The following is a 9,270-nucleotide window of genomic DNA, read 5'->3' as shown; positions in this document are numbered from 1 at the left end:
TACATGAACTGTTGCTGAGTGAATTGAGCAAAACCAGGAGAACATTGTACACAATAACAGCAACATTGTGCAATGACTGGCTTTGATAGACTTTGCTCCTCTCAGCAATGCGATGATCTAAGACAATTTCCAAAGATGCATAATGGAAAATGCTACCCACATCCAGAGAAAGAATTATGGAGTCTAAATGCAGATCAAAGCATACTATTTTCTCTTTTTTTCATTCTTGTGGTTTTTCCCTTTTGTTCTGATTTTTCTTTTACAACATGACTAATGTGGAAATATGTTTAGTATGATGATATATGTATACTATAGCCTATATCAGATTGCATGCTGTCTTGGGGAAGGGGGAGGGAAGAAAGGGGGGAAAATTTAGAACTCAAAATCTTATTAAAAATGAATGTTGGGGGCAGCTAGGCAGCGCAGTGGATAGAGTGCCGGCCCTGAAGTCAGGAGGACCTGGGTTCAAATCCAGCCTCAGACCAAACACTTGACACTTACTAGCTGTGTGACCCCGGGCAAGTCACTTAACCCCAACTGCCTAAAAAAACCAAAAAAAATGAATGTTAAAAACTAAAAATAAATCAAATACATTTTTAAAAAATAAAGGTTTAAGGACAATAATATAAAACAAAAAGCATCCCAAACAGCAGTCAAATGAGCCTGTTCTTGAATCCTTCTTCTCAGGGACGTATCCTTTCTCCAGAGTAAGTAGTGCAAGAAGGTTTTTAGTTCCATTTTCTTTTCTTTTCTTTTTTTTGGAGGCACTTGGGGTGAAGTGATTTGCCCAGGATCACACAGCCAGTAAGTGCCTACGGCCAGATTTTAACTCAGCTCCATTTTAGTCAGATATGAACATTTAGTTATCAGCGAGATTAAGATTAAGTTTCTGAAATCCCATCTCCTCTGGGGAGTCTTCCCAGAGTTACCAGTCTGCTTCCTCTCAGTAATTCTCTACCTCTAATCTGGAGATGGAATACTTTGCCTTGGCTCCTTTTCCCAACCCCCATCTCAGTGCACTAGTTCTTGATCCCCACCCACAGAATCCATTCATCTTCAATATAAATGAAGTGTAACTCCTTTCTGACACTAGTGTTTGGGTGGACACAATTCTTAAGCATGTGATTTTTTTTCACAGATGTGACAGGATGTGGAAAATCTAAATCTTTATAACACTAGGCTGCATTTTGGCTGTTCTTCTCAGGTCTAATATTTTCATTCCTATGTCCCTGAAATCTCTGCCAGTGGGTTTGGCTTATCACAAGTTCCTCAACCTCAAGGACTACGACTTGTATTTCTTCTGCACTAAACATATTGTTCGCTGACTCCAACTGTACTTTTTTACGACAACCACAGCAGCTAGTCTGAGATGACTCCTCCAAAAATGTTCATGGTGCCTTTGTTTTTTGCTTGAAGTTGCCAAATCCTATGAACCTTTATCTTTCAAAACAGGAAGCTTTTCGTAAGAGATGCCCTGCTGCAGATCACAAGAGAAGATTGGTGGTGTAGAGGGTCGAGCACTGGACTTGTGGTCAGGAAGACCCATATTCAAATACCACCTCAGAGAGCAGCTCTATGCCTCTGGATAAGTCACTTTTCTGAGACTCAATTTCCCCATCTATACAGTAGAGATAACAGCACCTACCTCCCAGGGTTGTGATGGGGATCAAATGAAATAATGTGTCTACAATGCCAAATAAGATCATGTGACTACGGTGCCAAGGAGTGGAGTTTTCACTTCCCTTGTCCCCTCAGGTTTGAATGACTGTATGGACAGATGGATGAATAAAGAGTCTACTAAGCCTTATTATGTACAAAGTACTAAGCTAAACCCTAGGGATACAACTAGAAAAGCAAGTTGGACCCTGTTCTCTAGGAGCCTACATTCTAATGGAGGAGCCAACCCAAATGGAAAGTTTCAGCTGCAACTCAGATGGAAAGGTCCCATGGTGCTTAGGGTACAGCTACAAAGCAAATGGCTAATACCTCTTCTTCAATGTTATTTCCACTGAGAAAATGACATCAGTTTTTGGGGGCAAAACCTTTTTTTTCTGGGTCTTCAATAGATGTTGCTGTAGTAAGGGCTGCATCTCTACAGGAGTTGCCTCCAGAATGATGGCTACAGACACTGGGCTGGGCACATTGATGTTACAAAGACTCTTGGGTTTGTGGTCCTTGGCTGTCTCCATCAGGGTCTGAGAGGAAATAGTGGTCAAGGTGATAGTGATCCAATTTGCTTGGCACATGCTGCCTCCTGTCTCTTCCTCAGGGTGCCTTTTTACTTTAGCAATAGTTGACTTACCTGCCCTGTGGGTGGTGGTGGGTTGACAGTTAATGGAGGATGACTGACCCCTTCTTCACAAGGGGCCACGAACCTGGGCTGGGCTAGAAGCAGGACTAGTGGTTTGGGGGACATAGCTAATCTTGAGGCTCTGGGTTTAGGATCTTGGGCCGTCTTGACCAGGGTCTGAGGGGACATGGTGCTCAAAATGATGATGATTGGTGGTGGTTCCCCTTGCTTGGCACATGCCATCTCCCATCTCACCTTCAGGATGGCCTACTGCTTCAATTAGGCTGGCTTGTCTGCTAATGTAATCATAGAAGACTCAGGACCACCACGTGGTGCTCAGGAGGCATTAAATTAGACATAGGAAATGTACCTATGACCTTGATCTCTTTACGTGTCCAAACACTTCTCTGAGTCAACAGAGAAACAATAGGAAAATCTGAGTAAACAAATTAGTCACACTTCAGGGAGCTTTTAAAAAAACTAATCCCTGGACAAATTTCAAAAGTTCCAGTTGAAGATATTGCAAACCTGGAACTAACTGCTTGTGGAGGAACCCCCTTCAAAGAGAGGAAAGAGGATTTTTTTCTCCCCACTTCATCATTGGCCATACAGCTTTGAAAGAGAGCTGCTAAATCAGTAGGAGATATCGCATCCAGCAGACAGCAGAGACGCAAACTCTGGACAGACATGAATACAGAGACAGCCTTTTGAGAGCGGAAGCAACTTCAAGGAATGGGGTCCCTGGCAAAAGAGAAGAGAATCAGATTGTGGAGAATAGCGGACCCTGGGAACACAGGTGAACAACCTGATTAGCAAAAAAACTGCACTCAGAGGGAGCTGCTTTAGGTTCCAGAGAAAAAAGACTTTTAGGCCCTCCAGCACCAGGAGTTGTGAGTAGCCATATATACATACATACACAACATGTGTGTGACACTACCATTGGACCCTAAATTTGAACCTGTTCTTCCCATGGACTTTGGAGAGTGTGCACTAGGTTTATGAGGGGAATACTTTGTAAATATTGTTCTTACCATGCCATCTTAGTAAATGCCATTAATAACTGTGTCTGTTAACGGGAAGCACGTTGATGGGGGCTCATGGGCTAGAGTGTTAAAAGTACAGACACACAGGGTTACCCCTAGAATCCAAGGTTGCAGTCACCTTCTAGAGACACACCCTGCAAACCTACAATTGCAAGTTGAGGGAGTATCACAGAGAAAGTACTAAGAGTCCTATATCAATCTGAGTTATTATTATGATATGAGGGATAGCTAGGTGAATAGGTAGGGGGCACAGTGAATTGAGTGCCAGGCCTGAAGTCAACAAAACTCATCTTTCTGAGTTCAAATCTGACCTCAGACACTTATTAGCTGTGTGACCCTGGGCAAGTGACTTAACCATGTTTGCCTTGATTCCTCATCTGTTAAACGAGCTAGAGAAGGAAATGGCAAACGGTGACAGTATCTCTGCCAGGAAAACCCTAAATGGGGTCAAAAAGAGTCAGACACAACTGAAATGACTGAACAACAACAATTATTACGGTATACTTAGGAGGTATTAAATATTCATGTCTTCTTCCTTATTCTGTTCAGGACCTGCCCTCAGAAGAAGTCACAAAGCTAGCATTATGTCATAATCTGAATTATTATGTTGATTAATCAGTCAGTTAACATTTTTCAAAGATCTAACTTGTGCATAAACACTGTAAGGACATATGAAAGAATGACCATGGTCCTTGTTCTTTTGTTGTTAAAAAAAATGATTTAGGTAGGCAAAATTGACACGGGTTTAAAAAAATCAGAATATCTCTACAGCAACATGCAAATGACCTAGTGCCAATCTTTAAGGCAAAATATATGGTAGCTTCCCCCTGTGCTCCCCTCTGTCCCCCAGGAAGAAGAGGCAGGTACAAGATAGGAGACTTTGGGGGGGGCTCTATGATTTATTACATGATATTATATGCATGGTGTGAATGCGGTTATGAGGCAAAATGCCCCCAGATTTTAATCTGTTTTTGAGTTTTCACTGCCCGTCATTTACATTTACAAAGTGCAGCTGCTATACCACAAACATAAGAAACAGGAAACTTGAGCATAATGCCTCCACTCATGAGATGGAACAAGTTCCCACAAAAAAGCCAAAAAGAAAAAAAAGTTCTCCTTTTTACATCCTGTTGGGCCTGACAAATGAAAATAGCTGCTTGGATTGGGCACTATAACCAACAGAAAGAAGCAGAGACAGAGAAGAAGTCAGAGGACAAGAAGAGAACCACAGAACCTTACGGAAAGGGAGATAGGGGAAGGGGCAGCTTTATAGCCATAAGGTGACTGAGAACTGTCTCTTCTTTGGTGGAAGCCAAAGTAAATTAAACAAAATTTTTAGTAAGCAACTTACTTTAGTAAGTAACTAACATGCATGATGGAACCCGAAATAGTTGAAATGGGGACTAATGTGCATAGATCATTGTGCCAATCATGGTTGCTGCTGAGATAGATAGAAAGTTAGGTAAGACTCTGTCCTTACTCTGACAGAGCATAGTCAAGCAAGGAGATAATACATATATAACAATAGTGCTAACACACTATATGGGATAAGCTCAGCAGAAGGGAGGAAAACAATATGAATTAGGAAGTGGGTGGGGGATGACAATTACTGACACAGTGGACCAAGGAAGGCAGCATGGAAGAGATGGTATTTGAGTTTAGCTTTCAATGACAGGCAGTAATTCAACATACAGGGAGGAAGAGAGGGAACATTCCAGTTATGAGTGAAGGTGTGGAAGTGAGAAAATGCAGTTCAGGGCCCAAGGAGCAATCCAGTTAATAAGAGATAAGACTAGAAAGGTATGATGGCACTAGATCATGCAGTACTCTGAAAGCCAGGCAAAGAAATGTTAACTTTATTGGTAGGCCCAAGGGAGTCACTGATGTTTTTTGAGCAAAGAAATGAGATAAACCCATCAATGTCTAAAAAAGCTTATTCTGGTATGAAGGATACATTGGAAGGGAAATTCAGTGGAGCCTGGAAACCTATTAGGAAGTTTTTACAATGCTCCAGTGGTTTGTGGTACGGCAGTAGCAATGGGTATGGATGGAATGGAAGGAGGGAGGCACAAAGCAAGAGGCCTCGTGAAGGTAGAACTCACAGGACTTGATTGATTAGATAGGAGATGAGAGAGGGAAGAATAAATGACAACACTAGCTTTTGGAACATGGGAGAGTGAGTGCCATCGACAGAAGTAGTGAGGTCAAAAGGAAGACTAAATTTAAGGGGAAATATGATAATAGTCTCAGTTTTGAACGTGTTGTATTTTCAGTGCCAATAGGGCTGCTGCAGATGTGAATCTGGATTTAAGAAAAGTGATGAGACTTGCAGATATAGATATTTGGAAATTACCTTCATAGAGACTGTAGTTAAGAACGTGAAGTGAAGAAGATTGCAAAGCGAGATTAGAAAGAAAAGAGGACAGCTGAAGGACAATGAGTAAACAAGATCAGAAAAATGAGGAGTCATCAAGGCCAAAAAAGGAACAGAGAGAGAAGAGTAGAACTCGGAGCACATAATGTCCCCAAATCTAAAAGTGGATAGAATATCCAGGGAGAAGACGAGATGATCAGTGTCTGTTGCTACAAAGAAATAAAGGGGGGGGGCAGGGAGGGCCATTGGATTGATCAGTTATGGGGGTACTGACTACTTTTGCAAGAGTAGTTTCTATAGAATGATGGGGACAGAACCTAAGCAAGGAATTGAGGAAGGAGTGAGTGAGTGGAGAGGAAGTGAAAGCATGGGATATGAACCACTTTTTAAAGAACTTCAGCCGTTCAGTGACAAAGAGAAGAGAAATGAAATGGTAACTAGATAGGTTAGAAAGTGGAAGGAGAAGAGGTTTGCTCTGTTTCATTTGCTTTTTAAGATGGGGGAGACATGATTCCATGTTTAGGAAGACAGGAAAGAACCAATTAAGAGGGAGAGATCGAAAATGCAGGAGCAAAAGATGAATGGAGAAGGTGAGGAGTTACACTTCTTCTGTGACCAAAGGTAAGGAAGAGACAGTTGATGATAATGCTGATGTTGAGAAATTTTGAGCTGAGGAATGGGCTAGGTTCATTCTTAGTGTAAAGGGGGAAGTTTCCCCACCCAGCTGCTATAATACAAGTGATGAGATTTTAAAGTGTAAACAAGATGCACTCATGCCCTATCCAACCTCCAGAGGATTCCATCTAGAGCCACAGGATGATCTAGGGGTACAAATGCATGGGTATGATAGATGAAGAGGCACAAATTCCTACTGGCACCCAAACAGCTAATCTTGTAAATGGTCTGAAGCAGAGGTGGGGAACCTGAGGCCACATGTGGCCCTCTAGGTCCTCAAGGGTGGCCCTTTGACTCATCTCAGACTTCACAGAACAAATCCCCTTAATAAAAGGACTTGTTCTATAAAACTTGGACTCAGTCAAAAGGCCGCACCCAAGAACCTAGAAGTCCACATGTGGCTTCAGAGGGCAAAGGCTCCCCACCCCAATAGGTTATAATTGCCCAGAGGAAAAGAGGAGGGGACAACTGGAGGATAAGGGTGGGAGTGACTTTGTTGGAGACAAGCTCCATAACTAGCTTTCATGAGGAAGGTAGAAAGCAACCAATCTTTCCATCTTCTAATTATTTAATCACATGCCCCTTGGAGTCAAATCACATGTTCCTCTGAGTAAGAGCATGATACCCAAGGGAGACCCAGCTTCTCCTTTAAAGACCATTGCTCTAAGTCATAAGAGAATAAAGTGTCCCTTTTAAAAATGGAAGAAGGATTGAAATGTGAAAACATGGAGAAAAAGAGACTGAAGAAGCAGAGGAAAATCCTGACCCTTGACAGATCACAGGATGGAACAACATGACAAAGGAAAAATGGAATAAAGATCATTAAACGCTTGGAGCTAAGAAATTGTTGTTACTCTTCCTGAAAGTTAGTGGTGCTAGACCCACTGAGGGAAAAGCAGCTGCTTGTCTTCTAAGGAATGATGACAAATGCATAGGTGGTGTCAGATGACCAAAGGAAGAAGACAAGTAAGTAGCGGTCAGTGAGGACTCCCTACTGAGACAACTCCATCTGGTGATCTGAAATGAACAAGAAGAGAGTCAAGCTACCTTCTCAGGCTCTATATGCAGGATTTAACCAAGGCTTGCTCAACCTGATGACTACTACCCACTTCAGGTGATTCATGTGGACATAAAGGATGTTGCCAGAGGGAATCTCAAAAACATTTCGAAGGATGATAAAGTCTTGGGCAAGAAACTGAAGACCTCAGGCACGAGCCGTGTCTTAATTACTACTAATTACTGAGCTACTAATGAAAGAGTAGAAGAGAAAGGCAGAAATAGGACATTTGATCAGCTGGTTAAAAAGATGTCTGATTGGATTTTGGATTTCTCTGGAATGAGGAGCTCTTGGCCAGGAATGAAATACACCCAACAGGGGCTGCTAAAAATATATTTTCCTGAAGGCTCATCAATCAATTAATCAAGTATTTGTTAAGTGCCTACCATGTGCCCAGACACTTTCCTGAGTGCTAAGGATACATGGACAACAACGAAAGCAGTTCTACCCGCAAACACTCTAAAGAAGGAGACATGCACATGCAGCAGGTTTTTTACTAACCCACCAGCAGCAACCCATGGACAAGGGTGTCAGTGTGTGTTGCAAGATGAGAGAAATACCTCTCAGGTGATCTTAGGGATAAACACACCAAACTCCATTCCTCAGACTGCTATTGTCTCATCCTTTCACAACAGTTTCCCCTGTTGGGGGACCCCCACCCCCATGGGGACCACAACTAATTATTTATTTTTGCAAATACCCCACTGCCTTCTTTAATTGAACATCCCCCTCCTCCCAAAAAAGATAACAAACATCTAAGTCCAAAAACAACAACAAAAATCCCTCATTGACAAAGTCCAAAAATGCAAATCTTGTGGATTTTAAGTACATCACATCTCACCTCTCTGACAGGAGATGAGCGGCATTGATTCGTTTTCAGTTCTCCAGACATGTGGTTCATGATTCATTAAGCAGTATTCTAAAGTCATCCTTCTCTATAATGCTGTCACGTTACATGAACTGTTCTCCGAGTTCTGTTCACTTCACTCTGCATCATAGAGATCTTTCTAGTTTCCTCTGAAACTGTCCATTTTGGTATTTTTATGGCATATTGGAATGTTAATGTTCTTTTTGTTTGTTTGTTTGTTTTGGGTGAGGCAATCAGGGTTAAGTGATTTGCCTAGGGTCACACAGGTAGTAAGTGTCAAGTGTCTGAGGCCACATTTGAACTCAGGTCCAAGGCTGGAGCTCTATCCACTGTGCCACCTAGCTGCCCCTTGGCATATTAATATTCCATTATAGTCCTCTACCTTGATTTGTTAGGTAGACACCCCCTCCCCATTTAGTTTTCAGTTTGAGGCTACTATGAAAGGAACTAGTAAGTATTATTATACACATGGGTCTTTTTCCACTCTCTTTGATCTCTTTGGGATATGCCTACCTGGGATTTGGTATAATTGGGTCAAGGGGTATTCACGGTTTAGTGACTTTGGGACACAGTTCCAAACTCCTTTCCAGAATGGCTGGACAGATTCATAATTCCACCAACAGTGCTTTAGTGTGCTGGTTTGCCTACAGCCCCTCCAACATCTGTGATTTTGTTATTTTTTGTTATTTTGTTACCTTTGCCAATCTGATGGGTATGAAGTGAAACCTCAGAGTTGCTTTAATTTGAATTAAATTATTAATAATTTGGAGCATTTAGTCATAAGGATATCGATAGCTTAGATGTCTTCCTTTGAAAACTACCTATTTCATACCCTTTGATCATTTATCTATTGGAGAATGGAGAATTTATTCCTTATATATCTTGGATATAAGATCTTTATTACAGAAAATTACTACAAAGTTTTTCCTTCCAATAACATTTCCCTTCTAATTTTTAACTGTA

The sequence above is a fragment of the Phascolarctos cinereus genome, unplaced genomic scaffold (assembly GCF_003287225.1).
Source record: "Phascolarctos cinereus isolate Bilbo 61053 unplaced genomic scaffold, phaCin_HiC Scaffold_5;HRSCAF=322, whole genome shotgun sequence".
Classification (NCBI taxonomy): domain Eukaryota; kingdom Metazoa; phylum Chordata; class Mammalia; order Diprotodontia; family Phascolarctidae; genus Phascolarctos; species Phascolarctos cinereus.
The sequence above is the reverse complement of the archived record's forward strand: the minus strand, read 5'-3'. Positions refer to the sequence as shown.